At 42.4% G+C, this 18,226-nt stretch overlaps 1 protein-coding gene across 12 annotated transcripts in view; it reads right to left on the reverse strand.

Annotated features, from left to right (window-relative positions):
• The window catches only part of LOC135107481 (serine proteinase stubble-like), a 237,911-nt gene that overhangs the window by 57,653 nt on the left and 162,032 nt on the right, over positions 1-18,226 (reverse strand). For all 12 annotated transcript variants that reach the window (XM_064017387.1, XM_064017386.1, XM_064017385.1 and 9 more), the window contains one exon: positions 4,515-4,624. The gene's annotated coding sequence lies outside the window, so the exon portion shown is untranslated. The remainder of the gene's footprint in view (positions 1-4,514; positions 4,625-18,226) is intronic.

Raw genomic sequence — 18,226 nt, forward strand, 5'->3', positions numbered from 1 at the left:
GTGTGTATTGAAAGAGAGAGAGAGAGAGAGAGAGAGAGAGAGAGAGAGAGAGAGAGAGAGAGAGAGAGAGAGAGAGAGAGAGAGAGAGAGAGAGAGAGAGAGAAAGAGAACGATGAGGATAAATGAAGAAAAAATTGCAGCACAGAATAATAGCGGGGAAGGACTTCGCGGAGGGAAAGGAAGAAGAAAAGAAAGGAAAGGTGCGGCGGAGGAAATGAGCAGAACAAGAAAGGGCGGGATGGTCAGCAGGATTAGCGTGGGAACCCGACGTGAGTCAATACAGGCTGCCCAAAACAAGAAAATGCCACGACTAGAAGCATTAAAAAGGTGCAGATGTACGAGTATGTATTCTCAAACAGAGAGAGAGAGAGAGAGAGAGAGAGAGAGTGTGTGTGTGTGTTTGTGTGTGACCTCTCTGGTAAAAGCTAGTTTCATCTTCAGATCGTAAACACAACCCAGATAATAAAAGCAGCGTTATCTCCGTGGTTGCTCAGTAAATTAGTGAGTTAGTGAAGTTGGAAATGCTGCGTCTTTTATAGAGTTTATTACTATTATTGTTGTTATTGTTGAGATGTTGATACTAATAAAAGGTTATAAGAATCATTGCATTGTTACTGTTACCATTAATATTACTGATATGTCACCATCATCATCAGCACCACCAACACCACCACTACAGCCACAACCACCACCACCATCACCATCATCATCATCATCAATACAAAGTGAAAGAACCTGCTTCAGTATTTTATTATGGAATTAATCTAAAAATATGGCGGTGATCCAAGCTTTAATAAATTACTCTACATGGAAAGGCGAGCCAATGTGCAGGTAAGTCATGTTTCATATCTGTGCACACTGACCGACGTGCACGGACACCTCCACATGCTACTGTCTCCCTCTCAAAGACAAGATGAGACATTGCGTACATCCATTATGCCAGAAAGCTTGAATGGAGGAGATTGTTATTCGAATGTCTTCTTTTTTTCTGCTCATATTCATTTTTATGTCATAGTTCTCCTTTTTTTTTTTTTTTTTTTTGCATGTCAATAAGATTTTTGGGGGTTTTATTTCGACTGCATGTAAATCCACTAGCGTTTCTGTTTTAAAGTCTCTGCTTTAGCAACTCACGTCTTTGATGAGTCTCCATTTTAGGCTTCTGTGATAATAGTGACAGACACACACACACACACACACACACACACACACACACACACACACACACACACACACACGAATAAGTATTAAAGAAAACATGACTAAGATAATTAAGATAACACTTCTCACTTGCTTCAGATTTTAGAAAACTTTGAAGAAGTGATCGAAGAAGGAAAGAAAATCAAAGAAAGATATGAAGATTTGAGAAACACGCACTTGAGTAGCATGCACTTTAAGTAACTGAAAACGTGACCATGTTGCGGTAACTTGAAAAAAAAAAAAAAAATAAGCGGCTTTCAGTATTCTTAATAATTAAAATTTTTGACTGACGGTGTTGGCGGTAACTGTGACGAAAGATCTGTTTGTGGTGAAGAGCTGTGCAGTGAATGCTCGTCTATTTTTCCTTGAACTGAGTGAACTGTGGGAAAAGAAAAGGGAGAAAGACCTGAATTCGTTTTCTCATAGGTATAAATGTGTGTGTGTGTGTGTGTGTGTGTGTGTGTGTGTGTGTGTGTGTGTGTGTGTCAGTCTGTCTGTCTGTCTATCTGTCTGTCTGTCTGTCTGTCACTATTAGCACAGAAGAGGTGAAGCGATACTGACGGATTCATATTATTTTCATAAGAAAGAAGGGACTTTGAAAATAATAACTTTACCATTATCTTTCTGCTTATAATTTCCACCACCATAACCATTCCATGCTATGTAGACAAAGCAATGACCTCTTATCCTCCTCTATAATATAACGACCCTACAACCCTTTAATAACTTACTATACCACTCCTTATCCCAACTTGTAATATCAGATCAACGTTTTTTTATTTACTTATATTAACACAAGTAACTCTTATAGTCATCTGAATCATTAAAAACGACCCGTTAACATAACCTGTACCACCACAAAACTCTCCTTTTGCTACTGATATCACAGTCATCCCTTATTTCCACTTGTACCACCACAACAACCATTTCTCCCACCTACCAATACTCCCATACCAGCCCTACTACCACCACTACCATCTCTACTCCCTCTCACCCCTTTCACTAACACCACTGCATTGTCAGGAGTCGAGGGCCCTCACCCTCACAGGGACGCTACTGACTTTTCCCCGGCTTGGTTAGTGGCTTGGTGGGTCAGGTGGGTCGCCCTTCGAACTACTGACCCGCCTTCACCTTTTTGTCAGCGTGACCGAGAGAAGTGTGGGCAGCGTGACGAGCCTCGGGCCTCTGCTTGCTGATGGCTGGCCCCGAGAGCTCCTCCGCCACGCACAAGGATCGCCATCAGCAGCCTCCCAACACGCCCTCGGTCGCCCCTTCCGTTACAGTAGCCTCCTTCCCACCACTAACATCCCTCCGCCTCTCTTCTCCCCTTCCTCCTCCTGCTCCTCATCCTCGTCCTCCTCTCTCTAGCTGAGCGATATGCAAACAGACAAACATGACGCCTCTGGCTGGCCCGCACGACACCTCACAGCTAATTGCAAACACAAGGATTTCTCGTTGTGATTAAAAGAAGTTAATGTTTATGCAGTCACGACGTGCTTCCCATGACCCACTCTTAAGGATCGCTGGCTCTGCTGTTTACACCTTCATGCTTATTGTCTCCCTGCACAGAGTGGTGTAAATAATGTGCTTTAGGGATTGGTGTGGTTTGTGTTAACTAATGCTGGAATAAAGGAGGTGGTGTTGGTAATAGTGAAGGGAAGAAGGATTGTTTCAGTGTGATGAAAATGTAGCTGTGGGAACACAAGCAGATCAAGGTCTCACGTGTATTACTGTTCACGTTTTATCTGTGGTGGTGGTGGTGGTGGTGGTGGTGGTGGTGGTGATGATGATGATGATGATGATGATGATGATGATGATGATGATGATGATGAATTTCTCATCTACCTATAAATACACGATGGTGTTTGAACTTTTACATCATTACTAACAATAGCAACTACAAAAAAAAAAAAAAAAACAGCACCACGACCACTATTACTAGCAATTATTACTACTCCCACCACCACCACCACCATTACCACTACCGCCACCACCACCATCACACAACCCTCACCACCACCACAGAAATACAGATACCCGGCAGACAAGAGAGAAAAAGCAAAAGAGTCATGGGATGGCTAGAGGGAAGGAAAGGAGAGCATGGAGGCAGCAGCCGCAGCCCTCCACCGCCCTGGGCTGAGGGGAGGTGACCACGGTAGGAAAAAAGCGACACAGCCATCCGCCCCGGGACGTATGTTTCCTGCCGCAGTGATACGAGCGGGGGAGGAGATAAGAGACGAGAATGACAATGTGCTCTCCCTCTCTCTCTCTCTCTCTCTCTCTCTCTCTCTCTCTCTCTCTCTCTCTCTCTCTCTCTCTCTCTCTCTCTCTCTCTTGTTTCCCACGAGCGGACGAAAAAATGTGCCGACTGACTGACTGACTGATTGATGGGTAGTGAAGCAGGCTGATAGAAGACTTTAGTGCGAGTAATAACAGACGGAGAACGGAAGGTACATTATTCGTGATTTGCAACACTGGTTGGCGACGTAACGGTGGATCGCAAATTATTGTCTTGTAAATGAATCGTTAGTGGTAATGATATCATATGTTGGTGATAATTACGGGTATTATCTAACAGTAAAGTGGAGTTTGTTTTTACTATATACAAGTGCTTACCGTTACGGAACAGAGCCAACTGTAGTGTATATATATTTTTGCAGGTCTGGGTGACGAGAAAATAACTCAAGGGATTTGCTCTGATTATTTTGCTTCGTAATGTGCGTGTATCAGTTGAATATTAAAGTTTCTTCTTAGCTATATGAGTAGATTTTTTTCTTAAGAGATACGAGCAATATCTTGATCGACGGCCCCAAGACTACCTTTATTCAGTATGAGGGATAAGTCAACAGTAACATGTTTCATCTTTGATTTTTCTTCTTTTTTTTTCTACAGATCTGCATTTGGTTCTAGTAAAGCTGGAATACAAAGAACATCGTAAGTGAAGGTGTGAGTATGTTTCTTTCGTGGGTATGTTGTTTTCTTTTGAATAATGAAGACAGCAACAGGTTTTTGCTATTATCAATTAATAACTACATATTGGGAAATCTGTTTTTTCTTAATAATACTGCAATGAGGGAGAACATGCAAGACAACTTACAAGAAAATGATAAACTATGATACTTATTTATTTTTCTCAGTGAAAAGTTAAAAATTAATTTATTCATATGTCTACATATCTTCTAAATGGTAAAAATCTATAAATTACACGATCTTAATTCTTCACTTTTTTTTATATATAGAGTTGCGTTTTGTATCTAATGCACAATTGTCCCGTGGAAACAAATTTCAGGAAGGGAGGGGAGATTTGACTCGCTCACCTCTGCTGGGTTTGCCCTTCTAGTGTTGGCCTTGTAATGAACGACTATTGCGTGGTGCAGGTCATTGTGGTCACCGGAATAAGTTACTTGACTTGCACTGTATTAACCCCCTGTAAAAGAACACATGAATTAAGTATCCGAGAACCAAAGGCCAAGAAATATACTACACAAAGAAATATCACAAATTTCACTAGTTATTACATTTTCCCTCCTATGAACATTATCACTGTATGCATGCAAAAAAAAAAAAATATTCCTATTCCATATCATTGTCATCATTCTACTCACTACAGTTACAAATATTACATTCATAATAGTAAACATTGCTCTAGAAGTTATTTCAGTTGATTACGTCATTTGGGTTTTCACCGTATCATTCTACAGGCACACACACACACACACACACACACACACACACACGAGGGTTTCCCAGCGATTTACGTGTCTTAGTACCGTTTTTTTTTTCCCTTCCTTGTTATTCTTTAGTCGCGTTTCACTTCCCTCACGTGACTCGCCTGCGTCCAGCGCCTCCACACGGGGCCACCGGCGAAATTGGGCGGAAGGTGACGCCTCTGGGAATGCACCCTCGTGTCTCCCTCCGCCTCGTTGCCCTAATTTCCTCCTCCACCATGAATGCACTCGGGGCTGCGTGAGGTTTCATTTCTGTTTTTTGTACCTTTAGTTTCTCCTATTTTCTTTTTTTTTTTATTTCTTTTGTTATTTATTCTGATACTACTTCTGCTGCTTCTCCTTTTTCTTGTACTTTTTTTTTCTTTTTTCTTCTTGTTCTTTTTCTTGATTTCATTCTTCTTCTTCTTCTTCTTCTTCTTCTTCTTCTTCTTCTTCTTCTTTTTCTTCTTCCTCTCCTCCTACTTGCTTTTTTCTTGTTCTTGCTCTCTTTTCTCTCTGTATTTCTACTTCTTCCTCTTATGTTATTTCTTTCGTCTTCTCATCTCCGTCAATTATAAAACTAAAATATTTTCTTAAGCATCGAAATATGAAGAAAAAACGTGTTTATTTCGAATTTCGTTGATGGATGCATGCACAAGAAGGAAAACACGGTGCCCAGCTACAAAACAATAAAAAGAGAGGAGATACAAACTTGATGCAAAAAAGAAATAGTCGAAAAAATAACCAGTATCCTCCACACTACTCTATTTCCAAAAAAAAAGAAAAAAAAAGAAAAGAAAGAAAGATGGAAAGAAAAAGAACAAAAAAGAAAGAAAAATTCACATCAATACAACCAAGCGAAGCAAATACTGGAATACAAGTAAACAAATCCAAAAAATAAAGAAATATAATATGTAAAAAAAAAAAACTGTAAAAATGTAAAAATTATATGTAAACGAAACTAAAAAACAAAAACTGAATGAAATAGAAAAAAAAATTGGTAACTCGTCAGAAAAAGAAAAAAAAAAAAAAAAATAGAAAAAAAATGTATGAAAGTTCCATTGGCTGCACAGATGGCAAAAGTGCTAATGAGGACACCAAAAGGCTGACCTGCAAGTGTGGACAGACGGAGTGAGGGGGAGCGAGAAAGAGAGAGAGAGAGAGGGTGTGAATGGGAGAGGAGGAAGAGGAGGGAGGGAGAAAAGAGAAAAGGTCGTGAGGGACTCGGTGCTTCTGTGTCTCTGGTCGTGACATTGGCCACATCAAAGATTCAGTCATCCGTCACTCCTACATCCTTCCTCCTCCTCTTCCTCCTCTTCCCGTCGGTGCTCTTCCTCCTGCTCCCTGAATCTGCTTCTGGTCTATAGGAAGGTGGTTATGAACGATGACCTTCTGCTGCTTCTCCTCCTCCTCCTCCTCCTCCTCCCCCTCCTCCTGCTCCTCCTCCTCCTCCTTCCCTCCTCTTACTGCTTCTCGTTCTTCCTTCACTTCCTCCTTTTTTATGTTTCTCTCTTTCCTGCCTCTTGTATTTCTGATCAATCTATCACCTTGAACGTCCCTTCTTCAGTTATGATCTTCAGTGTGAGCGTGAAGGAGAGAGAGAGAGAGAGAGAGAGAGAGAGAGAGAGAGAGAGAGAGAGAGAGAGAGAGAGAGAGAGTACAATATAGGGAGGAAAAACAGCCAAAAGAATCATCACGCTATCAAATTTTGGTACTGAAATTCTTAATAGCGACACTCAAGAACTACAAACTACAAAGTATGTCCTATAAATAATTAAAGCCACCCACTTTAAAAGAGTAAATAAGTGACTGCTAAACTGACATTATAAAAAAAAAATTCCTCCCTAGCATTCGTTGATAGTTTTGACAAAATAAACATGCATAAAATTAAGTAGATAAGTAAGGGAAGATGCGAGATACCATCAGGTCTACACGTGGCAGTCCCTGGATGAAACATAACTACCTGTTTCCACCTATCATTCTCATCTATAAATCCACCTAATCCTCTTTTGAAACTCCCTTGTGACTCAGCACTAACACGTCTAACTAAACCACACACCACCTGCTTAACAATGCCCACGGAGAGCCACTTCATGCCGGAGGGAGAAGACAGAAAAATAACGGCAGGTGAATGGGTCGCTGGGAAGGATGAGCTGACAGATTTAAAAAAGGCATTCATTCTTAACTAGATTCAACCAAAGTCCTGGGTTCAGCGGTGGCCTGAGAAGGTGGGATAGGGAAGGACTTGAGGTACACAGATGTAAAGCAAGACTGATTAGTGAAGCAAGGGAGGAAAATAAGATGGATAGGTCAATGTTCGTATTTTGAAAGGACTTGGGTCTCTCCTCAACTATTTTCAGAAGACATAGAAATGATGAGTTGAGTTTTCATGAGTGTTTTTGCAATTGATAATGCAGAATCTTTATTAAAATATCGTTACTACCATAAAAAAAAATGAAAGAAAATCACAGTAACGTACACAAATGCCGGTTGAAATTAGTCGTGATAGGGTTTGGGTTTGAGAATAATACGGTTTCTGGGTGGTGGGTATAGCCGGGTATGTGAATCACTGTTAATATGAAAAAAAAAATGAAAAAAAAACATAGTAACTTCCACTATAGCTTGTTAAAATGAGTCGTGATAAGATGCCGATGGGTTTGAAAATAATGTCCCTGAGTGATGGGTATTGCTGGGTGCGTGAAGAGAAAATAAGGCAGGAAAGTAAAATGAGGGATGCAGATCATAACACAAACCAACAATACTCAACCCTGTGACAGCCACGGGGTTCTCCTCACGCTCAATAAGACAATCTGGTGAAAGCTTAAACAATAATGTTTAAATGATGCCACTGACAACGAAGGAATAATTAAGTATTTGGAATATTGTAGCGGTTGTAGCTGAATTTTCCTCGCTAACCCTTTCACTGATAGGCATTCTCTTCCCGCAATACCTTACAGCTTCTCAAACATTTTTTTTTTTTCTAAAACTTGTTAAATATTCCTGTAGCCTAAAAAATGCCAAATTAATCCTTTATTATCTCTTTACTTTATCGGTCTATGCAAACTATATTTCTATACAGCTCTGAATGTTACTCAAAGACAACCATAGGAGTAAAAGAATTAAAATTGTCACTGGTATTCAAATGATCAGACTAAATGCCGCTGTCAGTACAAACACAACCATGACAGTCTTTTATTGTATATCTTTAATTAACAAATCATATAGAGAACCCCTGAACGCCAACTATCATAATTCCAGAGACGATTTCAAAACACCACGTACCTCTTGCTCAGGAAAGGCAGTAATGGCGCCGCATCAGTAAAAACCACAGCCTGCCAAAGAACTGACTAGGACGTTAACACTGAAGAAACGAGCAGTGTTGGCTATTTGGTGTGTGTGTGTGTGTGTGTGTGTGTGTGTGTGTGTGTGTGTGTGTGTGTGTGTGTGTGTGTGTAATAAGAGGCTGTAGGAATAAATTCAACACTGGTGACGCCGTTATGTAATAAGAAGAATGAATAATGGGTGTGGTGTGGTGTGGTGTGTGTCTGTGTGTGTGTGTGTGTGTGTGTGTGTGTGTGTGTACATGTGGGTGTGGGTGGGTGGGTGAGTATGTGGTGAGACTTTTTTTTTTTTTTTGCAAGACACCATTTCAAACTTAGAGGTCGTCAGCTTGTGAAGGTCAAGAAAGGAGGAGGAACAAGTGGTGGTGGTGGTGGTGGTGGTGGTGGTGGTGGTGGTGGTGGTGGAGGAGGAGGAGGAGGAGGAGGAGGAGGAGGAGGAGGAGGAGGAGGAGGACGAGGAGGAGGAGGAGGAGGAAGAGGAGGAGAACAATACATAGATGCCTTAGAAGGAAGGGAAAAAATGAGCAAGAAAAAATGAAAATACGTATACGGAGAGAGAGAGAGAGAGAGAGAGAGAGAGAGAGAGAGAGAGAGAGAGAGAGAGAGAGAATGAATCAAGAAGAACATGACTATTCAAACTCACTACTTAATTAACATCTTTCTCCGGGGTAGATTAGAAAAAAAAAAGTAATATTGTTCGAATCCCTCAATAAATTCCGGAAATGTGCAAAAATGCCGTCATTCTCTTAAAACGGCGGAGCTGAAACACGCAATTAACTAGAGTTTTTATCATTTTTTTTATAGTAATTACACGTAAAACCAGCAATTACTACGCACATTTCAGGCGAGGCGATATTTACCTCCCTGTCTTCCATTTTACATATAAAACAAAAGTTCCTGCCGGGAAGACAAGACCTTTAACTCCTAGGCTACGAGGAGAGGGTGGGGGTGAGGACAATCAGCAAACAACCACTTCTCACCCCCCAACGGAGGGTGTTGACTGATTTGGCTGCTCGGGAGAGAGTCATGGGCTCCTGAAGGGGTGGCTGCTTGCACGACACGCTTCAGGGACAGGGCGGTGGGCGAGGGTGGAGTTCCGTGTGCGTGCGAGAGCGACCGAGGTGAGTGAGTGAATCCTGGAGGGCTGGAGGCAAGGTGAGGCAGGCTGAGGTAAGCTGGCCGGTGCTTCCTTCATTCTCTCTGTTTTCGCGCTGGCCTTCTCTCACTCTCCACAGCAGGACGGCAGTTCCCCATCACTACAATCCCTCATGTTGTGTGGTGAGCGTCCTGCCTCCATGACTGGCCGACGCGCTACCGTGAATTTCCACCAAAAGCAGGCAAGCAAAACAACGCCGCAAACAGCCGATACCAACAGCGTGACTCTCTCTCTCTCTCTCTCTCTCTCTCTCTCTCTCTCTCTCTCTCTCTCTCTCTCTCTCCCATGTAAAAAAAATACTTTGAAGAGCGATTCTTCTGTTAATAACATGATTTTTCTTAAAATATATTGAAGTTCTAATTTTCAGTAGCAAAATTTTACGTTTATCAAAACAAAAAATCCAGCTGTAGCTTTTTCATATACGATGTACTGAATATCATAAGACCAAATGAGTTTTTAAGTCTTATCCTAATCATTTCACATGAAACATCCTTCAAACAAAGATGAAATAAAATAGAAATCATCATCAAATCTTTTCTCCAACATGTCAAGAAGGCTGGACAATGGGTACAAAAAAATAAATTTAAAAAGCCTTCTCCCCAGTAAAAAAAAGGAAAGGAAAGGAAAGAAGAGGGTTTGTTTGGTTGGGCTGACCAATCTAGATTCAGATGTCTTAATATCTAGGGTTAACTAATTAAAACCATCACAAGAGGAAGCTGACAAAATTAAAGATCTCTAAGATTCCTCAGACACCACAAAGGAACTAAGCTGTTTCATTAACACTGAGCGTTGGTAACCAAGGTACTTAAGTTCTTGCTGCGACTGGCTCTATACTCTACGGGGGATACATTGCCACTTCCCATGGACGAAATGAGAGAGAGAGAGAGAGAGAGAGAGAGAGAGAGAGAGAGAGAGAGAGAGAGAGAGAGAGAGAGAGAGAGAGAGAGAGAGAGAGAGAGAGAGAGAGAGAGAGAGAGAGAGAGAGAGAGAGAGAGAGAGAGAGAGAGAGAGAGAGAGAGAGAGAGAGAGAGAGAGAGAGAGAGAGAGAGAGAGAGAGAGAGAGTATCGTACAGTCTGACCGCAGGTGTTGATCCACAGACACATACATGATCTACGAGTATGCTTCTCGCTATCAGACAGGATTTTTCTCTACCGTTCAGAGACTGTGATGCAGCAGGGAGGGAGTGTTGTTTTCGTATTTACGTGGCAAGCACACAAACACTCTTTCTTTCTTTTGACAAACAAACACACACACACACACACACACACACACACACACACACACACACACACACACACACCTGTAAGGACACACATCACAACCATCACCCCTCCCCACACACACCCTACTTTTACCATAACTCTCATTCCACTCCCACTCAATGCCGGCAACACTTGCAGTCCCCAATTCAACCCACACGAGCTCTGTTTGTCTGTATGTGTGTGTGTGTGTGTGTGTGTGTGTGTGTGTGTGTGTGTGTGTGTGTGTGTGTGTGTGTGTGTGTGTGTGTGTGTGTGTGTGTGTGTGTGTGTGTGTGTGTCTTTACTCTATCTTTGAATGCGCGTAGTTTGTATAGTAAGACGTGTGCAAGTTTACGGCCGAGGTAACAGTATATATATATATTATATATATTATATATATATATATATATATATATATATATATATATATATATATATATATATATATATATATATATATATATATATATATATATATATATATATATATGTATGTATGTATGTATATGTATGTATATAGTACGTATGCATGGCCAAGGCGACACTGTCCTTTGTGGGAATTCTTTAATGTGGAGCACTATTAGTAAGCACTGCACCACATATTGCATGCAGGTGTGGCAAGTGAGGGGATGACGCAAAGCTACAACGTGGATGCGCCGAACAGACACACACACACACACACACACACACACACACACACACACACACACACACACACACACACACACACACACACACACCGTCATATTTTCCAGTCATTCATATTTTAGTCCAATTACCTACTTTAATGTATGAGACGGACACACAGGCAGATATGCAGAAAGACGGACGGACAGGTAAAAAAGCAGAAGGACAGCCAGGCAGGCAGGCAGGCAGGCAGGCAGGCAGCAGACACTAAGAGAGGTGATGGAAAGAAATAGCCAGATAGGCGAGAGGAGAAATACAAACAGAACTGTGGCGAACCTTCGTCGCTTCGATGCTTTGAAAGAATAAGATGAAAAGAAAGTTTGCGAATCTTTCTTTTATACTTTTCCTACTTTTCTCCATCCCATTTTTTCTTTACCTCTTTTTCATTTATCTATTTATCTTTACTATTCTTCCACTTCTTCCTATTCCTTCTCTCTATAGGATGCGGAAATAGAAAGAAAGAAAAAGCACCATCCCTTCCTCCTCCTCCTCCTCCTCCTCCTCCTCCTCCTCCTCCTCCTCCTCCTCCTCCTCCTCCTCCTCTTCCTCCTCCTCTTCTTCCTCCTTCTTCTTCTTGCTATGGGCAGGAAGAGGAAGTGGCTGCTACCAAATTAAAAAAAAAATAAATAAATAAATAAGTAAATAAAAATAAAAAAGTTTTGATTAGGAATTCCTCGGATGTACACACAAAAAAAATATGGAATGCGATAATAGAGGAAAGAAAGAGGAAGCTGAAAATACAATAACATAAAACTAGAGCAAAGAAAGAGATAAAAAAAAAAAGGATAATAGAAGAATAAAAAATCAATATGGGGAGGAAGGAATTTACATGAAGAAACACTAACATACGTAAATCAAAACTGGAAGGAAGGAAGAAAGAAAAGTTGAAATTCACTTGAAAGAAAAAATACCAATGACATATAAACATCAATAACATAATAAACTTTTTTTTTCGATAACAAGAAAAAAAACAACAACAGAAAAGCGGATAAGTAATTAACAGAAAAAAATAAATGAAAGCCAAACTTAGGATTGATGATAAGAAATTAGGAATAGCACGTACACTTCCAAAGAAAAAATGGGAACTGCTAAGAAGAGCTGAAGAAAACGAGAGAAGGTGAGAAGCGATTCAGCTGTGCAATCCTTCCTGTCAGATGAATGAACTCTCAGCGTTATTGAAGAGGAGGAGGAGGAGAAGAAGAGCGAGAACAACAACAACGCCAACAACAACAACAACAACAACAACAACAACAACAACAACAACAACAACAACAACAATAACAACAGCAACAACAACAAAGGAAACAATAATTAAACAACAAAAAGAACAAGAACAATAAAGCAAAACAAAAACAAAACAAGAACAAAATCAACAAGAAAAAAAAACAGGACGATTACGTGAACGAGAAAGAGATAAAGAGACAGAACCGAAGGAAAGCGAGAGAGAGAGAGAGAGAGAGAGAGAGAGAGAGAGAGAGAGAGAGAGAGAGAGAGAGAGAGAGAGAGAGAGAGAGAGAGAGAACAAACAAATGTACCGACCACCCCCCCCCCAAAAAAAAAGGAGAATCGAGAAGCACATTAATCCCCAGAACTAACACAGGCCACATAACCAATAACAAAAGGGACACTGGAGAAAGAAAGGAAAGACAGAAAGAAAGAAAGGCGACTGGAAGATAATACTCGATCAGGCATGAAGAAAAGATCATTCATCATCACCACCACCTCTACCACCACCACCATCACCACCACCACCACAACCATCATCATCATCTGGGCCAGTCTTTCCCACGCTGCGATGGTGGCGGTGATGGTGGTGGTGGTAATAACAGAGGTGTTAGTACTGGTAGTGGTAAGGGAAGGGTTAGCGGCAGTGGCGTACAGGCTTTCATACATAATTCTTAAGTCTAGTTCTTTCTCGGTAACCTCTGACCTTCCTTAACGGCACAAAAGGTTCATTAAGTCCCCTCCAGATATTGCCATTGCTTCCAGAAGGGCGGCTATGGGTTAAAATTACGAGAAGATGAATGCCACTTGTGTGTGTGCGTGTGTGTGTGTGTTTGGGAGCGTGTGTTAAAGCTTAAGACATTATCATAGTAATTCTATTTTCGATTCGTCCCTCTCTCTCTCTCTCTCTCTCTCTCTCTCTCTCTCTCTCTCTCTCTCTCTCTCTCTCTCTCTCTCTCTCTCTCTGAAGGGCGAGCACCGCAGCCAGCAAGAAGAGCAGGCGGGCCTGCACAGGAACACCTAAGCCTTGCAAAGGGCTACTGGAGGCTGTGCGGGAACTTGACCGCCTGAGGAAGACCACGCCGTGATCTGGAAGAAGCTGCATAAGCTCCAGAAGAGGCACTTTGCCATAAAGAAAGGTCACTTCAGGCTGAAGGAGGACTATACTGACCTAATCACTGATCGGAAGAGACTGAAAAGCGTTGTGCAACAGAAGGATGAAAATCTGCACCTTCTGCTGCACAAAAAGGACCAGCTCTCCCAGGCTCTGAAGGAGAGGGAGAGAAGGAGGCAGGAAGCAATAGCCTTCTCTCAGTCACCCAAAACCACCTAAAGGAGAATCGAGACTGATTGAGGAGGCTGAGAAGTAACAGCCCTCTCTCAATCACCCGACGGGGCATGCAGGATGCAGACTGGATGGAGCAGACTACCTGAGAAGGCTGAGAAGTAACAGCCTCCCAAGAAAATCAAAGGACATCATTTTAGTTCAGTTTCTTAAGATATTGAAATTTTATTTATCGTCACTTTCTTCCACATAACTTCTTCTCACTTCTTTCTTTCAACCCAACTGTCTAACACTCACCTTTAGCGAAGAGAGAGAGAGAGAGACAGAGAGAGAGAGAGAAAGAAAGGTATACATACATAATACGTAGCCTCCCTACCTGTGTGCACCGTGTTGTCGCTCCCTCTTTCTTGCCCCGGCAAAGGACAATAGTTTTGTGATAGCATTAGGAGCTGTCAGTCTATGTGTCTGTCTCTTTGTTTAGATTTTATGGTATAAGTACTATCTGTTAACTTTTTTCTCTCAATGTTTTATTCTCTCTCTCTCTCTCTCTCTCTCTCTCTCTCTCTCTCTCTCTCTCTCTCTCTCTCTCTCTCTCTCTCTCTCTCTCTCTCTCTAGATCAGCCCCTCCAAACACTATGTATGCTCAGTGTCACGTCAGACTTCTGAATTCCTGTCCTCGCACGCGAAGCTCCACTCGGCCACTCAGGCTTGACCGCGGCTCCCTTTTTTGCCGTTTCTCAATGGAAATTTTACAGTTAGGAAATAGCCGGACGCCGTGCCTGACTCAGCGGTGACAGGCAGACCAGCACACCCACGACCACCAGGCGACACACACAGCCAGGTCAAGACGCACTAGACCGGAGTGTAGGGTCTGGAAGAGTCTACGCCTTAATGCAGTTCGATTTTTTTTTTTTTTTTTTTTTTTGAGAGGGGAAGAGGTGGGTGAGGATGGGTTGATGTGTGTGGTTGCAAGCTGGTGACAGGATGATAAGTACTGTTGGTTATATACGGTTGGTGTTAGTGCTAGTGTTGTTGTTGTTGTTGTTGTTGTTGTTGTTGTTGTTGTTGTTGTTGTTGTTGTGCTATTGCTGTTACTACTTTTAATAGAGCTCCTCCTCTCCCTCCTCCTCCTCCTCCTCCTCCTCCTCCTCCTCCTCCAACTACTACTACTACTACTACTACGTACACTCTTACGCACAAAGGAAACAGACCAAGGGCAAAAACAAATTCAGGAAAGAAAAAAACCTGTCATCTGTCTGCCCCAAATAAGAAATACCACCACCAGCACCATCACCACCACCACTACTACAACCACCACCACTACCACCACTACTACCAATGGCAATAACAGCAATGCGAACAATAACATCAATAGCAATAGGAATGATGATACTTATAATAAAGTTAACTAGGATAACGGTATGCCAGGAGTTCCGTGCAGCTTGTTGGCTTCTGACGAGAGTGACAATCAGAATAACTGTTGCATAAGGGATGGAGGAGACGGTGACCCTGAGAGGAATAACCAAAGGAAGATATGGAGGAACGGAAGGGAAAGGAGAGGGGTAAGAGCAACGTGAGGAACGGAGGGAAGGGAGAGGAATTGAGAGATCGGGAGGAGAGGGAGGGAGAAGCAGAGGAAGGAAAGGGGATTGAGAGAGGGTGAAAGAGAGGAAAGTAGGGAGAGGATGTGAATAGGAGAGATGGGGAGATAAGGAAGGAATGAAGAGAAGGGAGAGGGATGAGAGGGAGAAAGAAAAGGTGAGGAACGAAGGAAAGGGAAAGGAAGAGAAAGGAGAGGTAGAGAAAAAGAAAGGAATGGAAAGAAGGGACAGGCGAGAGAGGAGAAAGAGAAGAGGAGGAACGAAGGGAAAGGAAAGAAAGGGAAAGAGGAAAGAAGTTGGAAAAGGAGGAACGAAATAAAGGGAAGAAAAAGGAATGGGAAGAGCAAGAAAAAGATAGAAGAGGGTGGAACGGAGGGGTGGAGAAGAGAGGGGAGGGAGAGGGATGGTGGATGGGGGGGACAGAAGGGGGCGGGACCTTAGCAGAGAACACCTGTCATCCGTCTGACTCAACACTGCTCACCTGCTCACGGGAATTTGCCTCGCGACCTTCCTCTTCCTCCTCTTCCTCCCCTCCCATTTTTTCCCCGCGTCTGTCTCTTCCACCCTAGTTTTCCTCCCTCTATCTATTCTACTTCCTCCCCTCTTGGCGCCCTACACACGTGGCCTCGTTTCTCTGCATAGGAGAGAGAGTACCGCTGGTCTTTGTCACACGTGTAATTATTCGACGCCACTCACGGGGAGAGAGAAATTGTTGCTACTCACATTTCATCACCTTTCTCTTGTTTCCTTCTCTCGACGGCTTCTTAACTCTCTGAATCCGGTAGGTCTTTTATTACTTTTCATACTATCTGGGCGAAGATTAGATAGTTTTCTGAGTTCTTTTTTTTTTCTTTTTGTTGCTGTCTTAAAATATGTGAGTTATTCATTAAGTAAAACCATTAGCTTGAAAATTCTTGCTCCATACCATTATGAAATATGAGTACAGTATACTATTTCAGTAAGTTTTAAGAGGCCACCTGGGTTCTGAGGCTTCATACACACACACACACACACACACACACACACACACACACACACACACACACACACACACACACACACACACACACACACACACACACACACACATTATTTTATGTAAGAGGGGTTCTGGCCAAGGGCTGCAAAAAAAGGCAGAAAAAAAGGCCCACTGAAGGTGCCAGTCACCAAAGAGTAGAGCCAAAAGAATTATACAAAACTAGTGAAGTGCCTCAAAACCTCCCTCTAATGTATATATACACATACGCACTAGTACATACGTGTATGCAAATATATACTGCTTTCGTTCTGACAACAATATTCAGGTTAGATGTGTGAATGGAAAGAACTCCCCCTGTTTGTCATACAGCCACAACAACAAAAGACAACAATTTAACAGGGAACTGCCCTCAGACAACCTCACTGCAGGCAAGCAGGTTATGTACTACACCCACCTCCTCCCAGCTACTCCCCTTTCCATCCTCCTCACGCTCCCCTCCTCCTCTTCCATTCATTCTTTCATTCATTTAAGTGTAGCTTAATTGGATGCTTTGAAGGCAGGAGGCGTGACGCGAAATTATCAGTAATTAGTTGGTATTGTCAGATGACTCGCATTTCCCCTTGTCTATAATTAACATCTATTATTTGGTACCTGTTCTTTTACACTGTTTATTAGTGGGAAGAGTAGCCGTTCAGGTATGTACATGGTGAAGGGAACACTGTGAAACTAGTCAGGAATCAAGTGCTCATTCCTGAACCCGTATTCCGTTCATCACCTATCTCCAGCTTGTCACAATGTCCTCACAACTGCGGCTCACCCATATCGTCTCGTGAAAATATCATTGCTATTTTCTCTCAATAATAGTAGTACTTTCTCGTATCGATCTTAATTAGTGCCCGAAGGAGGCGTGGGTGCTGTTCAGTTTCTCTTTCCTTTATGACCTTTTATTTTCTTACTATGCATACGAATATCACTAGTGGAGAAGACAGATTAGGTGGCTAGAACGGTACACAACAGGTTTTTGCTACAAGGTGTTAATTTCTGTTTTTGATTCCCTTTCGTCTCTTTTCCGCTCCCCTCCTCCTCCTTTTCCTCCTCCTCCACCACCACCTTCTACTCCTCCTCTCCTCCTCCCCTCCTCCTCCTCTTCCTCGTCATCCTCCTCCTCCCCCTTCTACTCCTCCTACTCAGTTCATTTCCCAATCTTATCCTTCTCCCCTTCACTCTTCCCTTTCTTAGTGTTGGTATTGTAGATGAAAAGGAAAGCACAGCAAACGATATATACTTTCCATGCATCGCTCATACACCGTCACGAATTCAGGCACGCTACTGTATTTTTTTTTTCCCATTATCTCTCGCCTAATACTTGAAACGTGTGTGTGTGTGTGTGTGTGTGTGTGTGTGTGTGTGTGTGTGGTGGTCGGACACTTTACCGCTAGGAATTTCCGGTGAAGGTCCTGCTTCCTCCTCCTCCTCCTCCTACCCTTCCTCCTTCCCTCCCTGTTTCCTTCTCTCTCTCTCTCTCTCTCTCTCTCTCTCTCTCTCTCTCTCTCTCTCTCTCTCTCTCTCTCTCTCTCTCTCATCTGTCCATATTCTTCTTTACTCCACTGAAAAGCGAGTTTCGGAGCATTCATATTCTCTTTCTTCCTCTTCTATTCTTTCTTTCCTTGCTTCCTCCCCCCCTCTCTCTCTCTCTCTCTCTCTCTCTCTCTCTCTCTCTCTCTCTCTCTCTCTCTCTCTCTCTCTCTCTCTGTTTATCCCCTTTCTTACGTCTGCTCATCCCTCTTTCCCCCCTCCCCTTCTTTTC

Source organism: Scylla paramamosain, chromosome 15, assembly GCF_035594125.1.
Source record: "Scylla paramamosain isolate STU-SP2022 chromosome 15, ASM3559412v1, whole genome shotgun sequence".
NCBI lineage: Eukaryota > Metazoa > Arthropoda > Malacostraca > Decapoda > Portunidae > Scylla > Scylla paramamosain.